Source organism: Oryctolagus cuniculus, chromosome 6 (assembly GCF_964237555.1).
Source record: "Oryctolagus cuniculus chromosome 6, mOryCun1.1, whole genome shotgun sequence".
Classification (NCBI taxonomy): domain Eukaryota; kingdom Metazoa; phylum Chordata; class Mammalia; order Lagomorpha; family Leporidae; genus Oryctolagus; species Oryctolagus cuniculus.
The window spans coordinates 145639234-145663981 of record NC_091437.1 but is presented as its reverse complement, the minus strand read 5'-3'; the positions used below and the strand labels follow the sequence as shown (position 1 = coordinate 145663981).

Sequence of the window (24748 nt, the reverse complement as noted above, 5' to 3'; positions counted from 1 at the left end):
ACTCTGGCTGATTTAAGCAAAGAGGGATTTTACTAAAAGTATATAGAGATAGAGGCTCTTGCCTACAATTTTAAGAGGAGGCTGAAGAACCAGGCTCACAAAGCACAGTAACTGCCTACTAGGGGACAGGAGATTTCTAGGATTCAAAATTGTACAGGTAGAGATTTCCAGAGATATTTAACAACTTCTTTGAGCCGGCGCCGCGGCTCACTAGGCTAATCCTCCGCCTTGTGGCGCCGGCACACCGGGTTCTAGTCCCGGTCAGGGCACCGGATTCTGTCCCGGTTGCCCCTCTTCCAGGCCAGCTCTCTGCTGTGGCCAGGAAGTGCAGTGGAGGATGGCCCAAGTCCTTGGGCCCTGCACCCCATGGGAGACCAGGATAAGTACCTGGCTCCTGCCATCGGATCAGCGTGGTATGCCGGCCCCAGCGTGCCGGCCGCGGCAGCCATTGGAGGGTGAACCAATGGCAAAGGAAGACCTTTCTCTCTGTCTCTCTCTCTCACTGTCCACTTTGCCTGTCAAAAAAAAAAAAAAAAAAAAAAAGAACTTCTAGATGGTGAAGACTGCAAAGTCCTGAAATAAGCTTTGAGCTTTGTAGTGATTCTGGTAGCACAAAATATGGTTGCCTCTTAACGGATGTGTGATTTAAAAATCAGGTAAAAATGGCTTTATAAAGCAAAGTTACCAGAATGCCAGTGCCAGAAGACTCATATTTGAATATATATATATATATATATCTTATTTAACTGATGACCTAAATGTGTACAGATCCCCATACAGACTTCAGACAGAGGCTGCTTTAAGTATATCTTAAGATTCTGGAAGAATGCAGGCAAGCAGTTTTCCATTTTTAGAGGAGATTTGGAAATAAATGAAAATAGGTAATTCCTTCTTCAGGCTTCATTCAGTTCTTGGTTCAGATCCTGAGACCAGGAACAGGAATCAAGTGCAAAGAAACGTTCCATAGTTTTATATAGACATCTTTAACTAATTAATGTTATTTGAAAGACAGAGACTGAAAGAATTTCTCCCAGTAGTTCACTCTTCAAATGCTCACAACAGCCAGGACAATTGCCAGGCCAAAGCCGGAGCCAGGAACTCAATCCAGGTCTCTCACATGGGTGGTAGGAACTCCAGCATTTGAGTTAAGCCATCAATTGCCACCTCTCAGGTTGTGCATCACCAGGAAAGTGGAGTCAAGATTTGAACCCAGTCTGATACTGGAGCAGGTATCCTAAGCAGCATTCTGACTGCAGTGCCAAACGTCCATCTTGCGTATATATTATTAATCTGTTCTTCAGTATCAATTAAATATTAGGTATATATGATGAGAGGAAATAATCAGAATGGTTTAGGATTCTATAAAGACAATTTTTCAAATAAAGGATTTACCCTTGATCAAATGTAACAGAATTGTTCTAGCCTAGGTTTCCTATAATCAAATAAAATAGCTTTAGGGGCAAACACTTAGCCTCACAGTTAAGAAGCCACATTCCGGGGCCAGGGCTGTGGCTCACTTGGTTAAGCCTCTGCCTGCGGTGCCAGCATCCCATATGGGCACTGGGTTCTAGTCCTGGTTGCTCCTTTTCCAGTCCAGCTCTCTGCTGTGGCCTGGGAGGGCAGTGGAGGATGGTCCAAGTGCTTGGGCGCCTGTACCTGTGTGGGAGACCGGAAAGAAGCTCCTGGCTTCAGATTGGTGCAGTGCTGGCCGTAGCAGTCATTTGGGGGGTGAACCAACAGAAGGAAGACCTTTCTCTCTGTCTCTCTCTATCTCACTGTCTATACCTCTACCTGTCAAAATAAATAATAAAAATTTAAAAAAAGAAGCCACATTCCACATTGGAATACTGGACATTTAGTTTAGGACCCTGTACTTCTTCTATAGGAATAGATAAGGCAACCTAATCTTGAAATTTGATGGAAAACAGGACCTGTAGTTTAACTGTTCAATTTTAGAATTAGAAAAATACAAAACTCTAAGGATCACAGACTCTCGGAGTCAAGACAGAAAAAGTATAACGATTTTTTAAGCTATATAGGGATGTATCTGAGTAAAATGCTGGACTTGTCAAGTATCTCCTTAACTCTGTTGTAGTAGAGAAAAGAATTACTTTAGGAGAAGAGAAGACGAAGAGCATGTTAAAGGGAGACAGGTACTCTTGGCATGAGTTTTTGAACAAATGGGCTCTCAGCAGATGAAGGGGTCTGACTGAGCTCTCTCGTTGACTAAGTAACATAAAGCTTTGTTTCCTGTAAAATGAGAAGAATAACTAGGGCACTTGGGGTTGCATGCATGTAAAATTCTTAGAATGAAGTCTAGCATGTAGGAAATATTCATTGTTGGTTGTTGCTCCTTCTATTAATAATAGTAAATAGGCCAACAGGATGCAGAGTTAACATCCAGGAAGCACCTTTCCTTCAGTTATGAAAGGAGAGTATACAAACACATTCACGAGGGTGAAAACGTGTCTGTTCAAAGTTTATTTTGGGAACAGGCATTGTGGAGCAGCAGGTTAAGCCACCGCCTGCCATGCTGTCATCCTATATGTGTAATGTTTGAGTCCCAGCTGTTCCACTTCCAATCCAGTTCCCTGCTAATGCTCCTGAAAAAGCACCAGAAGATGGCCCTGTGGCCAGTGAACCAGAGAATGGCTGATCTCCTCTCTCTCTCTCTCTGTAATTCTGCCTTTCAAATAAATAAATCTAAAGTTTATTTTTTTTGAAAGGCAGAGAGAGAGACAGAGACAGAGACAGAGAGAGAGAGATGTTCTATTCCCTGGTTCACTCCCCAAATGCCTGCAACTGCTGGGGCAAGGCCAGGCCTAGGTCTTTCACATGGGTGGTAGAGACCCAGATACTTGAGCCATCATTTTCTGCATTCCAGGATACACCTTAGCAGGAAGCTAGATGAGAAACAGAGCCCCTGCATTCTGATATGGGATACAGGCATCACAAGCAGTGGATTGACCCACTATGCCACAATACCTTCCCCCAAAACCTGTGTTTTGAAACACTGTATGAAAATAGGGGCTGCTGCCTTGGCATAGCAGGTGGGGCCGGCGCCTGTGATGATGTCTCATGTGGGTACCAGTTCAATTCCTGGTTGCTCCACTTCTGATCTAGCTCCCTGCTGATGGACTGGGAAAAGAAGCGGAGGATGACCCAGATACTTGATCCCCTGCCACCCACATGGGAGACCCAAAGGAAGCTCCTGGCTCCTAGCTTTGGCCTGGCCCAGCACCATCCCTTGCAGCCATCTGGGGAGTGAACCAGCAGATGGAAAATTTCTTTCTCTGTCTCTCCATCTCTCTTTGTGACTTTGACTTTCAAACAAACAAATAAATTTTTAAAAAGAAAAAAATATCATTCATGTATGTTAAGGATAGAAAAAATATATCTAGCCTAGAGCTCGATTTTGAAAATCAAGTTTTACTGGAATATAGCAATGCCCAGTTATTTATATTTGTCCACAACAGCTTTCATGTTACAAGAGAATTAAGAGCAATATCTCAAAAAACTCTTTAATCTACAATGTACCAAATAATATTGTGACCACTTTCCACTATTTCTTGCATGAGATTTCTTGTATGAGATTCTATTTAACTATTCCATAATATTTTATGTGTAAAACATTCAATCTGATAATATGCATTTTCCTAGAATTTCATGTTCCATAAAAGCCCAAACCATGGCCAGACTCATAATCATAACTTCTAATATTTTTAATCAAAATCCATAGTGGTATCTTCAAGTAAAACACCCAACAGTTAATCTGCCGCATTCACTCTATTTGTACTCATCAGTATGTTGCCTGGCAATCAGGCATTCCCAGTAGTATAAATAAACATTCACACAACCAACTAGAGTTTTTGTAGCTTTTAAATGTGTCCGTGCTGTTGTTCATCATTTTCATATATGTAGTTGACATTATTATGTCTATTAAGTTTAATTTCTGCTCAACACAAATATTCAGAGAGAAGTCAAATTTCAAAGGTCCAGGCTCCATGTCCACAGTAGCTGGGGAATTCTCTTTCTCTGACCTTCATGCTCCAATGGCTTAGGAATGAGCCCAGCTGTATACTCAGCCTTCAAAGAACTTGGATTTTGAAGGACAACTACAGAGTTGTAATCCAAGCTCTCACTGGCTTACCATGCAACCGTGGGCAAGTTTCTTAATTTCTCTAAACCTTTCCATCCACAATTCCAAAATGAGACTAATGATACCTACTCAAGGAGTACATTATTTATGATTCACATAAAGTGCTTATTATACTACTTAGCACATAGTATAGGTTCAATAAACAGTGGTTATCATTATATTATTATTTATTGAGAGGGCAAAAAATAAAAGCATATTAACACAAAGCCAATGAATATTGCAGTAAGGAGCATAGCAATGTAACTTAGAATCTGCTACCATTGGATAATTTATCCATCTCTCTTGGCACTAGGAAAATTAATGGAAGTTCAGAGTTAAGCAATTAAAAGAGTCAGAGGTTAGTCTAAACTTTAACTTAAACACCCTCACATAAAATCAAGCCCAAAGTCCTTTTATCAAAAAGTCAGAGTAAGTCAAAGTGAACCTGCAGCATCAAAATAATGAATGCCTCTTCCTGGATTTTAAGCAGAGATGTTCTGTAGGTCAGAACAAATAAGGTGGGGCTGGCATTGTGGCACAGCAGGTTAAGCCTCCACCTGCGACACTAGCATCCCATTCGGTTCGAGACCCAGCTATTCCACTTCCTTTCCAGCTTCCTGATAATGCGCTTTGGAAAGCAGCTGAAAATGGCCCAAGTTCTTGGGCCCCTGCACCAACTGGGAGACCCAGAAGAAGCTCTTGGTTCCTGGCTTCAGCCTGGCCCAGCCATTGTGGTCAATTGGAGAGTGAACAAACAGATGGAAAAACTCTCTCTCTCTGTGTGTGTGTCTCTGTCTCTCTCTCTCTGTAACTGTTTTTCAAATAAATTTTAAAAAATCTAAAAGCAAAAGAGTAAGGTTCTATATCACACCTGAGACACGGCACAGACCTGACTACAATAGAGGGACACATGGGAATTCTGGGTATGACCTCATCGGCTTAGCTCCATTTGCCAGGCAGGGAACCAGCTGGGACTAAGAGTCTGGCCTTTCCCTAGCAGCAGGGGCTGCAACCAAACCCAGCTTCCCATAGTGCACCAGGTCTTTCCCAGCTGAGCCTTTACAGTGTCAGAGTTTACAATATTTGTCCCTCAGAGATAAGGCCATTTAGCTTTCTCACGCATGTACTCTAGGACGGTGAAGTCACAGATCGATAGGATCCCTCCCGGAGAACAGAAACATGTTCTGTCAGGCAGCTTCAGGCGCATGCCCAGTCCTGTGCAGAATAAGGAGATGATAGGTCAAGTGTCCTTTCTTGTTTACCCTTCGTATTTATGAGCAACTAGTAAGGCCATCCATTAATCTATACCATAAGACGGTGTGGTGTTTCCCTTCACTGACCTTACCACACAAAAGTGCACAGAGCTGTAGACACTGATGGGCATCTCTAAGATATTGGAAGAGAGCACCCATATATCTTTTAAAGATTTATTTATTTACTTGGGAGCTTGCTTCGGCAGCACATATACCAAAAAAAAAAAAAAAAGACTGATTTACTTGAAAGATAGAATGACAAAGAGAGAGGGAGAGACAGAGAGAGATCTTCAACCCATTGGTTCACTCCCCAAATGCCTACAGAAGCAGGGGTTGGGCCAGGGAGAGGTCAAGAGCCAGAACTCTATCCAGATCTCCCATGAGGTAGCAGGGGCTCAAGTACCTGAGCCACCATCTGCTGCCTCCCAGGCACATTATCAGGAAGCTGGAGTAGAAGTCTGCAGTAGCCAGGACTTGAACCAGCACTGAGATACAAGATGTGGAGGTCCCAAATTCAAGTTTAACACACTGAGCCACAATGCATGCCTTAAGCACCCACATGTTTAAGTCATCAGAACAAGAATTTTTGCCATGTCATAGTTCTCTTTTAGAAAGGTTCATCTTTTGTTTAGACCTCTCATTCCTGTAAGTCTTAAGGAAAACAGGAGACAGGCCTAGAATCACCTTGACCCTCTTCCAGGGTGGCTCTTGGAAAACAAACATCTGTCCTTTGAAAAACACACTTCATTTTGACAACCTTCTAGCATGGAAGGCTTTCCAGGTCACATAGATAAGAGTGAATTCTCAAAGGCATGTTGCATCATATAGGGTGAGTGTTCCTTATCTGAAATGCTTGGAACCAGAAGAATTTTGGATTTCATATTTACTTGAAGGGTAGAATATCTTCATATGAGATGTCTTGAGGATGGAGTCCAGGTGTAAACAGGAAATCATTTATATTTCTTATACACCTAGCCTTAAGCTAATTTTATACAATTATTTTTAGTGTGCCTGCATTTTGACTGTGACCTCTTACGTGAGATCAGGCATGGTATTTTCCACTTGTAGCATCATGGTGGTTCCACAAAGTTTTGAATTCTGGAGCACTTTGTATTTCATACTGTCAGATTAGAGATGTTCAACCTAGACTGTATAAATGTCTATATTCTAATGAAAGCAGTTGTAAGTGCATTTCTCAACTTTAACCTTTGAACAAAAGTCTGAATAGGCACTAGTGTAGTTTTAAACAAGTGTTTCTTCGTTACACGCTGTACTATGATCTCTAAAGGCCAGATTCCCAGGACCCTCCAGACACCTTGATTAACTGTTACTATGGTCTAATAGTATTAGCATGTTAGATTATAAGGTAAAACAAATTTTCAATTTTATTATAGGCACATGTTCTTTTAAGAACTGTTAGCATACATGTGATCATGGAATTTCCTTTCATACAAACCGCCCATAGAGACTGCGATGATTCCTCCAAGTATATGTTGGGTTCCATAAGCATGACTGCTGTGGTGAGGGCCACCTGCTCCCATGATCCATATATTTAGAAGCTCAAGATGATGGGATGGGGTTCTGGCCACTAGAAGTGTTCTCTGGCAGAGACTGGAGACTCAACCAAGGAGCACAGGTAGGGTAAATGAGTTACACGTGGCAGGAAGATGTTCTGAATCTCCAGAACCTAGGAGGAGACCTACATGAGAACACACTCTGCCCCCACGCACTCTCAGGCAATTTAGTGTCAACTTAGAAATCTTAGAACACAGATGGGAGAGGGACACCATGCAAGAACTAAACATGTCCCCCCAGTGGGCCCCGGACCTCACAGATTTCAAACTCCTTCCTGAATAAACACTTTTCAGAACTGCTGACAAATAGCCAAACCCACTCCTCTTCTCTATGTCTCCCTTTAGGAAAAGAAATTACCCAGCAGCAACACAGACACCCAAAATACAGCTGACGCAGAGACAGTTGGAGAGATTCCTTTTGGTTAATGAAGTATGAAAATAATCAACTCGTTCCATCCCATGATAAACACAGGCCCAACAAAGCTCGGTGCATTGAAATAGTGGTTTCTAAGGAATTTCTCGCCCTATGCAGTACACCTCCACGTAAAAGACATGATTGTAAATTATAATGAAGCCTGTGGTAATCAGACTCGGTTATTCTTGGCTTACAGCCCTCATTTGTGCAAAGTCAGCAAATGTCAAACATGTAGACAAATGTGCTGGCTCCAAGCCCAGCTTCTTAGATTTCGTGGATGTTTCTCATTGGGTTTCACTGGAGCTTCTCCTTTGTAGTCAACAAAAGCAAAAGAAAAACCATGCTTTTGATATCACAGCTCCTTGTAACTGCATACAAAAGGTCTGCTGCATTTCTACACGTGCCACCCATTTTGAAAAAGACTAAACTTGTGCAGTCTTATCTGAAACCACTTTCATATGCATTTATTCCTATTAGTTATGTTTATAGTAGATGCAGTAAAATGTCACTGCCAAAGCTACTACTGTGATGTCCATCCTGTGGTGCACTGTGGTATAGGCTTACATCTTATTAACAATGGCTGATAAAAATGCTGCCTGATAATCAAAGGTGTCTCAATTTGCGATTTATAGGGTAGGAGGGGGACTGACAAAATCTATTCAGAAACACTTTTCCTCAAATGAGTTATGTAAAAAGAACATTTTGCAACTTTCCCAGAAAAACTGTATTTTAATTATTCCTTAAGTAGGTATTTACAGAGAAATAATTTTTATACAGCTTTGACTAGATCTCTTTCTGGGTCAAAGTGTTTCCTGGAAAAATATCAAAATTTAAGTAATACAAAAATAATTCCTTGTAACTTGAACCATTTGTTACTTTGTGCATAGGCTGATTTCCATTTTATTTCTATTTCTGAACAAATCTTGAAGAACTGGGGCATGTTTTCCAATGATTTACGGGATATGGGGGTTAGGAGTGAAAGAGCAAGACAGGGCAACGTCATGGTGAGAAAATTTACAGGAAAAATTACATTAAAAACAATGAATCCCAAAATGTATGCCAATGTCTCCCAACCTTTCCCAACTTCTGCCTTGTGACTTTTCTCTAAGACCCTTTCTTCTTCTCTCAACCATTTCTCCTTGGGGTGGGCATTAGACACCAGAGTTAAGACAGGGTTTGGGATGCCTGCATCCCATGTCAGTACCTAGGTTCAAGTCCCAGCTTTGCTTCCAATGCCAGTTTCCTACTAAAGCGCAGCCAAGAGGCAGCAGATGATGGCTCAATTAGTTGGGGCCCTGTCACTCATGTGGGAGGCCCAGATTGAATTGTCTCTCTCTGAAATAAGAAAATAATAAGACTTCCCAGCTAATACTAACGGCTACTGGCATCCTCTGCAGCTGCTGCCATGAGCTTCCCCAGGCTGGAGGCCTAGGCAATTGTCCCCTCTGGCTCCACCCTGGTATCAGCTGTTATCTGAAAACAGGGGCTATGAAAGGATATCTTGTCCCACACTCTAGGGTATGCGTTCTTACTCCATCTCACCTCCCCTATCCAACCTTAAAGACATTTTAGCAGATAGAGAAAGTGTTTATCCGTGTAGACATAAAAACTCAATGTTCTGTGTGAACACTTCAAAGGATGGAACCAGTCCAGCCAGCCCTGATGAGAATAGCTCAAGTTGTTCTGCTGGCATTACCAGCAGGGTACAGCTGCTTGCAAGCATGCTGTCTGTCCCACTAACTAAGCCCACTCCCCTCTCTGTTGCCACTGTGTCCCCAGGTATCCAATATCCTTCTGAATAGGCATTGACACAATTCCAAGCTTAATTAAGGCTGATAAACATTGGAGCAAGGATCCCAGATCAGGTACCTATCTCTCCAGGGCAGATATTGCAAGAACTATGACTATTACAGAGAGGGAAACTAACTGTTGTTTCCTTTGTTTTTTCCTAATCCCGAAACCCACATCAACACACCATTTAAGAGCCCCCAGCTACCGAGTGGAAATGGGCTCTTGATCCCAGTGAGCACTTAAAATAACGAGAGGAGTGCCATCTTCTTTACCTTGCATGCTCTTCTTTGAGGTTTCGGGAAGTTATTTCCCCAAAGCTAATGGAAGCCATCCCTTAACATCAGCACTGATCTTTTAGAAAAGTAATAACAAAAGATATTATTCATAAGCAACACTCAAGCTATTTCCAAAAAGGTCTATGTAGGAACAACCTTATAAGGGTCCCAAACAATTCCACAAGCATTTGTTGAGCACTAATTAGACATCTTCCATTTGTACAACAATTTTGTAAGTACAAAGTACATTGCATGCTCTCCATTCAAGTAAGAAAGGAGTCTTCAGGGGCTGGCATTGTGAGATACCAACATCCATATGGGCACAGGTTCATGTCCCAGCTGCCCCACTTCTGATCCAGCTATCTGCTGATGACCTGAGAAAAGCAACAGAAGATGGCCCAAATGTTTGGGCCCCTACAACCCACATGGGAGACCAGGATGAAGTTCCTGGCTCCTGATTTTGTTACAGCCATCTGAGGAGTGAGCCACCAGCAGATGGAAAATCTCTCCCTCTGTAATTCTTACCTTCAAAATAAATAAATAAATAAATTTCAAAAAAAAAAAAAAAAAGAAAAGAAAAGAAAAGAAAAGAAAAGAAAAGAAAAGAAAAGAAAAAGAAAAGAAAGGAGCCATTACTGAGGGCCTTGCATGTGTGAGGATGGTATTTTCCACCTCCGTTTTAACTTGTGGAGCCATAAAGAGATTTCCTGGCAAAGGGTCTGCATGTTAGAGAAACCTCTGATTCAAAAGCAATTAAACACTCTACTCTACACTCTGAACAGGCTCCTGTTCAGAGACTCCAAATACAGTGATTCTCCATTTCCTAAACCACCCTCCAACATGTACCTTTTTTAAAAAATCTGAAGTTAATGATTTGCTGACTCCAAGATACTGTTCAAAAAAATAAACATATTCCCCCCATTTGGATACTTAAATTTCCATAGCAGGTTCTGTGCATAGCGTTCCTAGTACTCCTTACTGTTACAGTGTCTAGAAGAGCTAAACTTCCAGCTTAAAAGTCACCAGTAGGAGCCATCCCCTAAGAAACTCTTGACTCCAACTCTCGAGTTATTCAAATTTCAATAAAATAAATTACTTCTTCTTTCACTATTTTGTGAGCTTTAAATTCCATATCTCCTATTTGGTGAACCAGCTGATGTTTTCCTTTGCCTGCACACCATATTAATATTTACAAAGCATATTAAGTAAAGCAACTCGATATTCATTGAACACTTTTTATGCAAAAGTAGAAGCAAGCTTGTAAAAGTCTGGAACGGCATCTGTTACAGTAAAAAGGCAAACACATCAAACAATTTAAAGAAAGGCAATTTTCTACAACTTGGCTAAAACTCATTGCGTAGTAAATTGCTTTTGGGGAATCAGCTTTAGTGAGCACATGAGATCATTGTAATTAACATAGTTAGTCTAGGTAGATGAGCCTAACTGAAATGCTTAAAACATTTTCTCTCTTAAGCATTCCTTCTTATAATCTTAGTTTTCCTCCCCCTCCCACCCCCATACTCAAAGATGGCCAAATAGTGAACTGCAATTTAACTTCTCATTGAAAGGGTTACAAATTCAGAATAAGCAAAGTTGAAATTAAGTTTTCAAAACCATGTGGCAAGGAAGACCCAGTGTAATAGTAGAAAAAGTGATGATTCTATCTTGCCGAAATATTAACATGTGATTATGAGGGCTGTCAATTCTTAAATCTGCAGGGTAGTTGGGCAGGTTGGAGATGCAGGAAAGAGCTGATGTTGCTCAACTTGAACTTTGTGGAAGCAAAAATCCTTCCTTAGAGGACCTAAGCCTTTTCTCCAAAGGGCTTCACCTGAGCAGGCAAGGCCCACTCCCCTCATGGAGGGTCATCTGCTTTACTCAGTCTACAGAGTTCAGTTTTCATCTCAACTGAAAAACACTTTCAAAGCAACATCTAGACTGATGCTTGAGCAAATTATCTGGGTCCTGTGGCCTCACCAAATCAACACATGAAATTAACCATCACAATATCATAGGTTCAATCTGAGGTGTTACCCACAAGAAAATTAAAACACTGTTATCTTTTGTGTGAGATCTCAGAGTTTGAAAGCACTCAATATCATCATTTTGACCCTGAAGATATTACAACATGAAAATTTATCATTGGAACCTTTTGAATATTGGAAAGAGTGGGCCTTTATTCAAATGTTGTCTTTTTTTTTTTTAAGATTTATTTATTTGAAAGTCAGAGTTACACAGAGAGAGGAGAGACAGAGAGAGAGAGAGAGAGAGTCTTCCATCCGATGGTTCACTCCCCAAATGGCCGCATGGCTGGAGCTGCGCTGATCCGAAACCAGGAGCCAGGAGCCTCTTCTGAGTCTCCCACGTGGGTGCAGGGGCCCAAGGACTTGGGCATTCTCCTATTGCTTTCCCAGGCCATAGCAGAGAGCTGGACAGGAAGTGGAGCAGCCAGGTCTCAAACCAGTCCCCATATGGAATGCCGGGATGCCGGCACTTCAGGCCAGGGCGTTAACCCACTGCGCCACAGTGCTGGCACCAAATGTTAAGTCTTGTGCCTTGTGTATGACAACAATTCCAACAGTTAATGTAATAAATGGTTCAATTTCAAAAAAAAAAAAAAACTTCATTAGTTTGGAGGAAGAAAGGGACATCCAAGTACACAAGGCACACAGAAATCCAAATAGAATTTTAGAATCTTTTCTTATGTCTTACTATTGAAAGTTTGACTACAGTGTGCATGAAAGAAATGCCAGATAACCTTCCAAGGTTCTCCAATTAGACTCACAGCTGATTTCTCATCAAAAACCTTACAGGCTAGGAGAGAATGGAGAGACATAGTCTAAGTCTTAAGACATCAACTGTCAATTCAGAATACTGTACCATATTAAGCATTCATTCACTAATGAAGGAGAAATAAAGAACTGCCATGACAAACAGAAAGTGAAAGAATTTGTCACCACTTGTCCAACCTTACACGTGATTTTTAAGGATGAGCTACACACAGAAACACAGAAAGATACTTTCAAAGAATGTAATGGCAGAAAATCTCCCAGTAAACGTTCAAAGGAAATCCAAAGTAAACAACAGGAATATTTATGGAAAAATGGCAAGGCCAACTTGTTACTTATCAATGGTAACCTTGAATGTAAATGACCTCAGCTCTCCAGTTAGAAGATACAGACTGAATTGCAAAATGTATGACGTTTGTAGCTGTAAAGCAGTATAGTTCTGCATACATTCCTACGGTCTTACTTCTAAGGGTACAACTTAAAAACTTGCCATGGGACCCCAAAACCTCTTAGGCTAGGTGGCAAAAATTCTAAGTGTTATAGAGATGATACGGATAGGGTTAAGTATTAAAGTGATCATATAGATAGGCTCAAGTGTTAAAGTGATCATATACATAAGACTAAGCTCAAATGTGGGAAGAAGTCCAGACAGGGGACTCATAGAATGACAATCACCTTAAGTAGCACTCTGACCTCAGAATCAACCCTTAAAGCATTCTGGTTAGGCTGAGAAGCCCATGGGAGCATTTCAGGCATGGAAAGCCAAATACTGTGGCAGAAAAATGTTCTACATGAAGAACCTCTGTGGGTGAGACTGCAGTGAAAAGGAGTGGCCACCAAAGAAGGATGCACTTTCCTCTGAAGGGAGGAGAGAGCATCCACTTTGCCTATGGCCTTGTCAAAATACTGAAGGAGTTTGTAGATCCAAAAGGTCTCCATAGCCTAGGCAGCTCTTGTCAAGAGCCTTGGGTTATCACTGACATCATACATAAGAGTTTTTTTTTTTTTTTGACAGAGTTATAAACAGTGAGAGAGAAAGAGAGAAAGAGAGAGAGAAAGAGAGGTCTTACTTCCATTGGTTCACTTCCCAAATGGTCGCCACAGCTGGTGCTGCACCTATCCAAAGCCAGGAGCCAGGTGCTTCTTCCTGGTCTCCCATGCGGGTGCAGGGGCCCAAGCACTTGGGCCATCCTCCACTGCCTTCCCAGACCACAGCAGAGAGCTGGACTGGAAGAGAAGCAACCGGGACTAGAAGCCGGCACCCATATGGGATGCCGGCACTGTAGGCAGAGGATTAACTAAGTGAGCCACGGTGCCGGCCACAGAGTATTAATTGTTAAATTAACAACAAGAGTCACTGTGCACTAACTTCCCACACAGGACCTCTGTCCTCAAAGATTAATATTATGAGACTTAATAGTAAAATTTGTTCTCAAAGAATTACTTCATTTTAGTGTATTAAGAGGAGGATATTCTTATGTCACATATGTGGGGAGCAGCCCGGACTGGACTGAGTTACTGGAATTAAGACTTATTCTATGCATCTGCTCTCCCACAATATGGCGCTGGGAGAGAAGTAAACAGCTTCCGCACAGCTGCCTCCAGTTCAACCAATAAACTGTAGGACTTGCTACTGATTGGAGGAGAGCAGCGTACTCGGTGTGTGGGCAACCGAGTTGGGATTGGCGGAGGAGGACTATAAAGGAGGAGAGAGACGGCATGCACCAGGAACATCTAAGGGGAACATCTAGCTGAAGGAACACCTGTGCAGCCCCCCAAAGAGCCGGCCGGCGGTGTGCCACTCCCCTGCGGAAGTGGGGAATGTGGCCAGGGGGAACTGCCCTTCCACGGAGGTGGAAGGGAAAGTAGCCAACCCAGGAAGAACCAGCAGCAAACCCGGGAAGGGCCGAGCAGACAAAAGAACAGCGCAGGGTCCTGTGTCGTTCCTCCACGAAGAGGGGGAGCGACATAATGGTGCCGTGACTCGGATAGGAAACCTAGCTCGGATAGGAAACCTAGGACGGATAGGAAACTTAGGAGGGAAGAAACGGGAAGAACTGGGAAAATATCGGAGAGAGAGACTAGCAAACAGCCTAGGGAAAAGCCGGACGAAAAAGGGTGCCGGAAGAAGCTATTGAAAGCCTAGGCATAGATTCAGATACGGACTACGGGGGGAAGCTGGGAGAAATCTCTAAGGTCGAAAGCGAAAGTGAAAGCTAGAACAAACAGACTCAGATGCAGACTGTGGGGAGAGGCCAGGAGAAATGAGGGAGGAGTATTGTTGGAGGAAAGCTTGGGGAAACATACCGGGTAGAGAAAAATGTTAGGGAAATTGAAGCCGCGGGGGGCAGGCCGAGGCGGAAACGAAAGCCACTTTGGGATTCTCAAGTTAGCCCGGGAATAGGGGGCGAAAAGTTGAAACCAGAAGCTGAAACGTAAGCCTGGTTGGGATCCGTCTGATTAGCCCGGGGAGCAAAGGACGGGAAGCCAAACCGTGGGGCGGAGACGTAAGCTGGGTTGAATTCGCCAGGCTAGCCTGGGGAACTTAGATTGAATGCTAGTGGCGGACACGTAAGCTACGCTGTGTGACTCGTGGAGGCTGCCGCGCGCAGACAGAGCGTGCGGGGCTCAAGTACATAGGGAACGCGGGGCTGGCGCGAGGCCGTGGTTCAGACGCGAAAGGGTTAAGTGCGAGACCGCGGAGTGTGCGCGCAAAGCCGAGCCGCGCAGATGAGAGAGGCGCAGGCTGAAGCGGCTCAGAGCCGGGAACCCGCCGGCGGGGCGAGGCGCCGGAAAGCCGCAGGGATAAGAGAAACAGAAGTTTAGAAGTAAAAGAGAAATAGGAATGCTGGAAGATAGAAGTAAAATGGGAGAAATAGGAATGCCCGGAGATAGAGAAATAGAGAAATAGAAAGGCCTCCCCTCAACATGGCAATGTGAGAGCTTGGATTCGGTCTGCCTGATTAAGTGAGGCGATGAGCACCTGCGGCGGCTAGCAGCTTATGCGCCGCAGGTCACCGAAGACAGGCACGAATTAACATCAGTAAGGCTTCCCCACAATACAACAGTTAGGAGGCTTGGATTCGGTCTGCCTGATTAAGGCGGTAAGCACCAGCAAGCAGCTCGACTAGAGTATGAGCTGCAGGTCACCGAAGATAGGCACGAACCAACACTAATAAGTCTCCCCCACAATACGGCAATGAGAAAGCTTGGATTCGGTCTGCCTGATTAAGGCGGTAAGCGCCAGCAGGCGGCTCGACCAAAGTATGAGCCGCAGGTCACTGAACACAGGCACGCATCAGCGCCTAAAAACCTCCTCACAACATGGCGAAGAGAGGACCTGGATTCGGTTTGCCTGATTGATAGGACTTGTAAGAACCTGTGGCAACTCTAGCAAGTAGAGCAGAGTGTGTGCCGCGGGACACCGAAGACAGGCGCGTATCAACGCCAAAAAATAAAAAGAAAGGGGGATCTGTGGGGAGCAGCCCGGACTGGACTGAGTTACTGGAATTAAGACTTATTCTATGCATCTGCTCTCCCACAATATGGCGCTGGGAGAGAAGTAAACAGCTTCCGCACAGCTGCCTCCAGTTCAACCAATAAACTGTAGGACTTGCTACTGATTGGAGGAGAGCAGCGTACTCGGCGTGTGGGCAACCGAGTTGGGATTGGCGGAGGAGGACTATAAAGGAGGAGAGAGACAGCATGCACGGGGGAACATCTAAGGGGAACATCTAGCTGAAGGAACACCTGTGCAGCCCCGAGAAAGCCGGCCGGCGGTGTGCCGCTCCCCTGCGGAAGTGGGGAATGTGGCCAGGGGGAACTGCCCTTCCACGGAGGTGGAAGGGATAGTAGCCAACCCGGGAAGAACCAGCAGCAAACCCGGGGAGGGCCGAGCAGACAAAAGAACAGCGCAGGGTCCTGTGTCGTTCCTCCACGAAGAGGGGGAGCGACATAATGGTGCCGTGACTCGGATATGAAGCCTAGGCAGGATTTAGTGTCGTTCCTCCACGAAGAGGGGGAGCGACAACATAAATTATAGTTAGGTCTAAGTGCTTGCAAAAGATGTGTCATTCTTGGGTTCCTCTTTAAAGATAATTAAGTTTCTTCAAAAAAAAAAAAAAAAGCAAAGTTATCCTTGTCTTGTCTGGACTGTTGAGGAACAGTTTTTGTTCTTTTTTTATATTTTTGTTTTTAGTATTTTTCTGTTTTGTTTTTTCTTACTTTTTCTTTTTCTTCCTCATACAAAGTGTTGAACTCTTTAAATAGAATAATCTTCTGTGTATAAAGTTAAATTAAAATAGATCTTAGTAAAAAAACAAGACTGGGACAGGAGAGGGAAGAGGAAGAGGGATAGGAGTGTGGGTGGGAGGGCAGGTATGGTGGGAAGAAGTACTATGTTCCTAAAGTCATACTTAGGAAATGTATGCAAATAAATAAATTTTTAAAAAAGATACAGACTGGCTGAATTGATTAAAAAACAAGACCCATCTATTTGCTGCCTATAAGAAACACATCTCACCAATAAAGACATCTGCAGACTGAATATCTTTTTCCATATGGACCAGAAAAAGATATTCCATAATAACAGAAACCAAAAAACAGCTGGTATGGGCAACCTAATATCAGACAAAATAGACTTTAACACAAAAACTGGTGAAAGACATAGAAGGGCCTATGTAATGATTAAGGGATCAATTCAACAGGAAGACGTGATTATAGTAAACATATGACAGGGTGCCTGACTATTTAAAAGAAAGATTAATAGATCTAAAAAAAGACATAGACTCTGATACAATAGCAATGAGAGATTAACACCCCACTATTAGCAATGGACAGATCAACCAGACAGAAAATTATCCCTATTTGCAAATCACATGAATCAATACATAAAGTAACCAAAGACTCATAAAACACAATAAAAATGGAAAGATATAAAATTAACACATAATAATCAATAGCTGTTGTATACACAGACCAATGCCATGGCTGAGAAAGAACTTCTAAGATCAATCCCAATCAGAATAGCTACCAAAAAAAATTAAGTACCTTGGAATAAATATAACAAGTATGTCAAAGATCTCCATGATGAAAATTACAAAACATTAACAAAAGAAATAGAAGACACCAAAAAATGGAAAAATCTTCCATGTTTGTGGATTGGAAGAATTAATGTCATCAACGCGTCCATACTACCAAAGGCAATTTATAGATTTAATGCAAATCTAATCAAAATACCAATGTTATTCTCCTCAAATCTAGAAAAACAATGTTATAATTCATATGGAAACATAAGAGACCACAAATAGCTAAAGCAATCTTAACCTTAACAAAACCAGAGACATCACAATACAAGATTTCAAGACATACTACATGGCAGTTAAAATCACCACAGCCTGGTACTGGCACAATAGACAAGTAGACCAATGGACCAGAATAAAAACTCCAGAAATCAATCCACATATCTACAACTAATATTTGACAAAGGGGCTAAAATCAATCCCTGGAGAAAGGACAGTCTCTTTAGCAAATGGTACTGGGAAAACGGGATCTCTGCATGCAGAACTATGAAATAAGATCCCTACCTTACACCTTATACAAAAATCAACTCAAAATGGCTCTAAGATCTAAACTGATAACCTTATAACATCAAATTATTAGAGAAGGACATTGGGGAAACATGCAAGACATGTGTAGTCAAAGACTCCTTGGAAAAGACCACAGAAGCCCCAGAAATCAAAGCAAAAATAGACAAATGTACTTAAATCAAGCTGAGAAGCTTCTGTACTGCAAAGGAAATAAAGTGAAGAGGCAACTGAACAGAACGGGAGAAAATATTTTCAAACTATGCAACTGATAAAGGATTAGCATCCAGAATTTATAAAGAGCCCAAGAAACTCAACAACAAAACAATTAAGTTAGGAAATGGGCAAAGGACTTGAAGAGCATTTTTAAAAAGAGAAAATTCAAATGGCCAACAGACACACAAAAAAATGTTCAGGATCACTAGCCATCAGAGAAATATAAATCAAAACCAGAATGGGGTTTCACCTCACCCCAGTTTGAATGGCTTTCATACAGAAATCAACAAACAACAAATGCTTGGTGAGAATGTGAGGGAAAAGGTACCTAAACCACTGTTGGTGGGAATGCAAACTAGTACAGCCATTGTGGAAGTCAGTATAGAGATACCTCAATAAGCAGAAAATAAATCTACCATATGACCCAGCAATCTCACTCCTAGAAATTTACCCAAAGGAAATGAAATCAACAATGAAAGTTATCTGTACCCCACATTTATTGCAGCTCAATTCACAATAGCTAAGATATGGAATCAACCTAGATGTTCATCAACTGATGACTGGATAAACTGTGGTATAAATAAATATATTATGGAATACTATTCAGCTATAAAAAGAATAAAATCCTGTCTTCTGCAACAAAAGGGATGCAACTGAAAACCATTATACTTACTGAAATAAGCCAGTCCCAGAAACACAAATACCATATGTAACATAAGAATACCGAAAATTTAATGCATAGGAGTGAAATTCACATTTTCAGATTTGAGGAATAGTGTTTTTCCTTTATTACTATTTGTTGAACTCTTTACTTAGTGTAGGGTTAATCTTATGAGTATAAAAGAAACTGAAAGTACTTCACTGTAAAAAGAGGGAATAATAGAGGAAGGTGGAAGAACAGTTAGGGAGGAAGGATAGAGTGGGCAATATCACTATGTTCCTAAATCTGTATATATGCATTGCATCAGATTTCTTTACCTTAAATAAAAAATTTTAAAATCTATTTAATATGCTTATATTTAATATTTAATATACTATAATAGATGATTATATAATTATGTATTTGCTATATAATTATAAATAATAGATTCTCCCATTTAATGAATACAATTTAGTATATCTACAGTCATACAACTGTCTCTACAATCAAGTTTGACTATCCTCACCTCAAAGAGAAACTCCATGTTTCTTTTTTTTTTTTTTTTTACAGAGGATCAGTTTAGTATGCATTAAGTAAAGATTTCAACAGTTTGCACCCCCATAAAAACACAAAGTGAAATATACTGTTTGAGTACTCGTTATAGCATTAAATCTCAATGCACAGCACATTAAGGACAGAGATCCTACATGAGGAGTAAGTGCACAGTGACTCCTGTTGTTGACTTTACCAATTGACACTCCTGTCTATGGCATCAGTAATCTCCCTATGCTCCAGTCATGAGTTTCCAAGGCTATGGAAGCCCTCTGAGTTCTCCGATTCTTATCTTGTTTAGACAAGGTCATAGTCAAAGTGGAGGTTCTCTCCTCCCTTCAGAGAAAGGTACTTCCTTCTTTGAAGACCTGTTCTTTCCATTGGGATCTCACTCACAGAGATCTTTTGCCAGGAAACTCCATATTTCTTAGCAGTCAACCTTCATTCCTTCTTGCCCTGACCCCAGCAACCACCAATTTACTTTCCATCTCCATAGATTTGCTTATTGTGCACATTTCATGTAAATGGAACCATACAATATGTGTCCCTTTATGTCTGGCCTCTTTTCCTTTGCATAATCCTTTCAAGATACATCCATACTGCAGCATGTGTCCGTACTTTATTCCTTTTCATTATTGAACAACGTTTTACTGTATGGCTAGATCCCTTTTTGTTTACCGATTCATCAGTTTATGGGCATTTAAGCTGTTAACTGGTTTTTATCAATTATTATACTCCATGAGCACTTCCATACAATTTATGTGGCCATATACCACATAAAAGCACACACTTAGGGGTGGAATTTTTTTTTTTTTTTTTGACAGGCAGAGTGGACAGTGAGAGAGAGAGACAGAGAGAAAGGTCTTCCTTTGCCGTTGGTTCACCCTCCAATGGCCGCCGCGGCCGGCGCGCTGCGGCCGGCGCACCGCGCTGATCCGATGGCAGGAGCCAGGAGCCAGGTGCTTTTCCTGGTCTCCCATGGGGTGCAGGGCCCAAGCACCTGGGCCATCCTCCACTGCACTCCCTGGCCAAGCAGAGAGCTGGCCTGGAAGAGGGGCAACCGGGACAGAATCCGGCGCCCCGACCGGGACTAGAACTCGGTGTGCCGGCGCCGCTAGGCGGAGGATTAGCCTAGTGAGCCGCGGCGCAGGCCCAGGGGTGGAATTTCTGAGTCATATGGTAACTCTGTGTGTAGTCTTTGAGAAACAGCCAGGCTGTTTTCCAAAGTGGTTGCACCATTTTACATTCCCATCAGGAGTGTATGAGGGTTCCAGTTTCCCCACATCCTGCCCAATGTTTGTTGTTATCTGCCTTTTTTCATTACAGCCACTCTGAGGGCTGTGTAGGGTATCCAAATACATTCTTAAGATGCAAAAACATAGAACTACATTGGGCAAGGAGGTAAAACCTTTTATGACAAGGAAAAAAGGCATGAAGACAATTAGGAAGAAAGTCTTACAGTCAAGCTGAAAAAGAAAGCAAATATTTTTTGTGTCTGTTACTCAATGTTTTGTCCTTATGGGACTAGCTGAATAAAAATTTCAAGATCATGGAGCCAGCCCCCAATTCCACATCTGGAGCTTGTAATAATCATAATGACACTATTCTTGTTTATTGATTTACTTTTTAAAAAATTCCTTCTCATGCTGTTCCCATTTGATCCAACACAGCAGATCTTGTATATGAGAGTATTATTTTTTGTAGTCGGCTGAGAAGCGTGCTCAGGATTGGAGAGGTTAACTGACTTGTCCAAGGGAACACAGCTACAGAAGCAAAAGAGAGAAAACGAAATCAACAGGGCTGAGTTTAGAAGCCAAACTTTTATTATAAATCCCAGTCCTTGGTTTCCTCTTTCCTTATCAGCCCCACAGCATCACTGATGACCCAGAAAGTAATGTTAAAAGAAGAGAAAGCAGACGTGAACTGTGGGTGTGTGTGCAGCAAATAGAGGCAGGAGGCCTACATGTCATAGTGTCCACACGCACAGCAAGAGGGCAGCTGAGAACAGAACACTCTCCATGCTCCAGTAATAAGGAAACCAGGCTCACAGCTACTTCCATTCTAAATTCTAAACAGTATATTACTCTGTACTAACAGAAGTACATTGAATGATATGCACCGTCCACTCAAATATTTATCAAGTAATTACTATGTTCTAATCACAGTGCAAAAACTGTTGACTTAAAAGTCAATGGGTCCCACAGGAGAAACACAGATGGAGCTTTGGGCCTGGTTTGGCCTGGCCCAGCACTGGCCACTGTTGACATTTTGGGTAGTGGACCAGCAGATGGAAGGTCGGTCGGTTGGTGTCTCTCTCTCTCCTTCTCTCTGTTTTCCTCCCTACCCCTCTACATGTTGCTCCACCACCTTTCAAATAAGTAAATAAATAAATCTTGTTTAAATTGGTCAATGGCTAAGATTTTCCAAAGTGAAATGAGTAACATTTTCTAAGCTCTGTACATGTAACATCTTGTTTGAACCTCAAACTCCTGAAAGAGAAACATCATCAGAATCCCATACAGAAAGGTTAAGTAAATTCCCCCAAAGTCACAGAACCAATAAGTGGTGGAGACAGAATAAGAACCCAAGCAGTCTGGTTGTCTGTCCTGTGCTATTCACCAACCCCCAATCCTTCCTACCAGATCCTATTTGGCTGGAAGTCACACATGCTGGTGCAGGGATCAATATTACTGATTAATTCCAGCAACCATTGGTAGATCGCTCACTAATCCAGGAAGCCAAGAGGCAGATTCTCAGGCACCCTGTGAAATACTTGTCTCCACTGCCATTTTACAGGTGAGGAAACAGTCTCAGAGAAGTGAATTCACTTGTCCAAAGTCAAGTGCAATTGTCGATATGTTGGTTATTACACATATGTATGTTCTAAGCACCAACCTGTACTCGTCCAGTCTTCAAAGCACAATGAGGTAAGTTCCATTATTAACCACTATTCTTTTTTTTTAAAGATTTTACTTATTCATTTGATTGGTAGAGTTACCGAGAGCAGGTGAGATAAAGAGAAAGGTCTTCAAACCACTGGCTCACTCCCCAAATGGCCTCAATGGCAGGAGCTGGGCCTATCCGAAGCCAGGAGCTTTTTCCAGGTCTCTGAAGAGCGTGCAGGAGCCCAAGCATTTGGGCGACTTCTACTGTTTTCTCAGGTCATATCAGAGAGCTGGATCAGAAGAGGAGCAGCTGGGACTCGAACCGGCATCCACATGGGATACCAGTGGTGCAGGTAGAGGCTTAGTCTACTATGCCACAGTGCCAGCCCCTACCCACCCCACTATTCTTAATTCAACAACTTGCCCAAGGTCCCACTCTAGTGAGGAGCAAAGTGGGGATCCACTTCCCAAAACAATGTAATGCTGACACTTGGCTGCTGTGGCTGAGCAGGAACTAATCCCAGGTTTACTTTCTGAGTAAAATAGCCTTCCAGCTTTTTCCAATATGGGCTTCAAACCTCTCACCGTCCAGAGAGCTACAAGCAGAGAGGGGAGTGCAAGTGTTCTGGGCCCCTGAAGACAGGCCATTTAAGCTGCACCTTGAAGGAGAACTTGCTTGCTGGGCAAACAGAGCTACCTCACAATTTGGTACTTGTAAAGGAAGTAAAACAGAAGTAACCCTATCCAATGGAGGCCTTGCAAAAGGTTGATACAGTAAGGAAGAGCAAAGAAACTATTAAAAAGAAAGTGTTTCAGGGCAGGTATTTGGCCTAGTGCTTCAGACACCTGCATCTCAGATACATCCAAGGTCTGGGTTCAAGGACCAGCTCCACCCCCTATATTCCAGCGTCTCACTAATGCACACCCTGGCAGGCTGCAGGTGACGGCTCAAGTAGCTGGGTCTCTGCCACCCACGTGGGAAGCCTGGATTGGTTTCAGCCTGGCCTAGCCCCAGACACTGCAGGTATCTGGGGAGTGAACCAATGGAGGGGGACTTCCTCCTTCTATCCCTGTTTCTCTGCCTGTAGAATTAATTAAAATATTTCAAATTAAATCAGGAAAGTTTTATTTTAATTTTTAAATTAGGAAATGCTCTTGATGAAAGAAAACAAGTTCCCAATTCCCTTTCATTCTGACCACACATTTAAAAAACTAACAAGGGGGCCGGCGCCGTGGCTCAATAGGCTAATCCTCCGCCTTGCGGCGCCGGCACACCGGGTTCTAGTCCCGGTCGGGGCGCCGGATTCTGTCCCGGTTGCCCCTCTTCCAGGCCAGCTCTCTGCTTGGCCAGGGAGTGCAGTGGAGGATGGCCCAGGTGCTTGGGCCCTGCACCCCATGGGAGACCAGGAAAAGCACCTGGCTCCTGGCTCCTGCCATCGGATCAGCGCGGTGCGCCGGCTGCAGCGGCGGCCATTGGAGGGTGAACCAACGGCAAAAGGAAGACCTTTCTCTCTCTGTCTCTCTCTCTCACTGTCCACTCTGCCTGTCAAAAAAAAAAAAAAAAAAAAAAAAAAAAAAAAAAAAACAACTAACAAGGAATAGAAATGCGCCATTTGCCTTTTTGTAGCGTTAAACTCAATGAATTTTGAGTTCCAATGTTTACTTCCTCAAAGTTACTGCAGCAAGCTGGGTGGTTATGGATCCTGCAGGGCCCTTTGCAAGATTCTCCTTCAGGTCCGGGAACACTGCCATAGCAGAAACCAGAAATGGACTGGGAAAGTTCAAGCCAGGAACTAGAAGGAACTGGGGCGTATGTGTTCTGGCAGGACTAGGGGCCCGCATGCAACTTTTTAGCTAAAGCACTGCGAATCTGGATTTTTTTTTTCCCTTTCTTGGTAAATTGATTTATGACCACACGAAGGGCAGCTGTGGAACCAGCCAGACCATAAGCAAAATCCTTAAACATACGGCCAAGCAGAATGACCAGAAAGGGCCGCGGATGGCATGGGGGGAATCTGAGGGGTATTGCACGCCGAGACCTGGCAAGTCTTCAGGCTGGCGACCCAGAGCCACCACGGACTCCACTGCCCCAGTGCCTGAAACGCGCGCGCTGGGGAGTCGGCACCGCAGCGGGGCAACCGGACAAGGGGCCTCCACGCCCCCTTGCGGCCCCACAGGACGCGCCAACTGGGTGACAGGAACAGGGTTCCAGAACTGTTCTCCGACTGCAGCCCCAGCCCTCGACCTAAGGCAGGCGTGGTGATCGGCCCCATTTCACAGGTGAAGCAACCAAGACTCAGGGCAGAGAAGGAGAACGTGCCGGCGAGACGAGAAACCGGAATGAAGCGGACCAGTGGAGTACAGAGGCTGGGTTCGGCTCGCGGCCCCGCACCGACCGCCCTTGCGCCCTGGGCAGACTCGGCGCAGGCTGTCAGCCCAAAGGCTCCGCAGCACCCAGGTGCCTGGCAAAGGACAGCGCGCGGCGCGTGGCGGCGAGGCTGCCCCGCGTGGGACTGCAGCAGCCGGGCTAGGGCGCCGCGCGCACCATTCGCTCCCCGCGTCAGCCCCCTCCGCAGCCCCACGCTAGTCGCGAGTCCGCAGGACTGCAGCAGCCCGGCGCGGGCGCAGCGCGGAC

The 24748-nt window shown here is 43.4% G+C and overlaps 1 protein-coding gene across 1 annotated transcript in view; it reads right to left on the bottom strand.

Annotated features, from left to right (window-relative positions):
- The window catches only part of DEPTOR (DEP domain containing MTOR interacting protein), a 171252-nt gene that overhangs the window by 145909 nt on the left and 595 nt on the right, over window positions 1–24748 (bottom strand). The gene's annotated exons all lie outside the window — the stretch shown is intronic.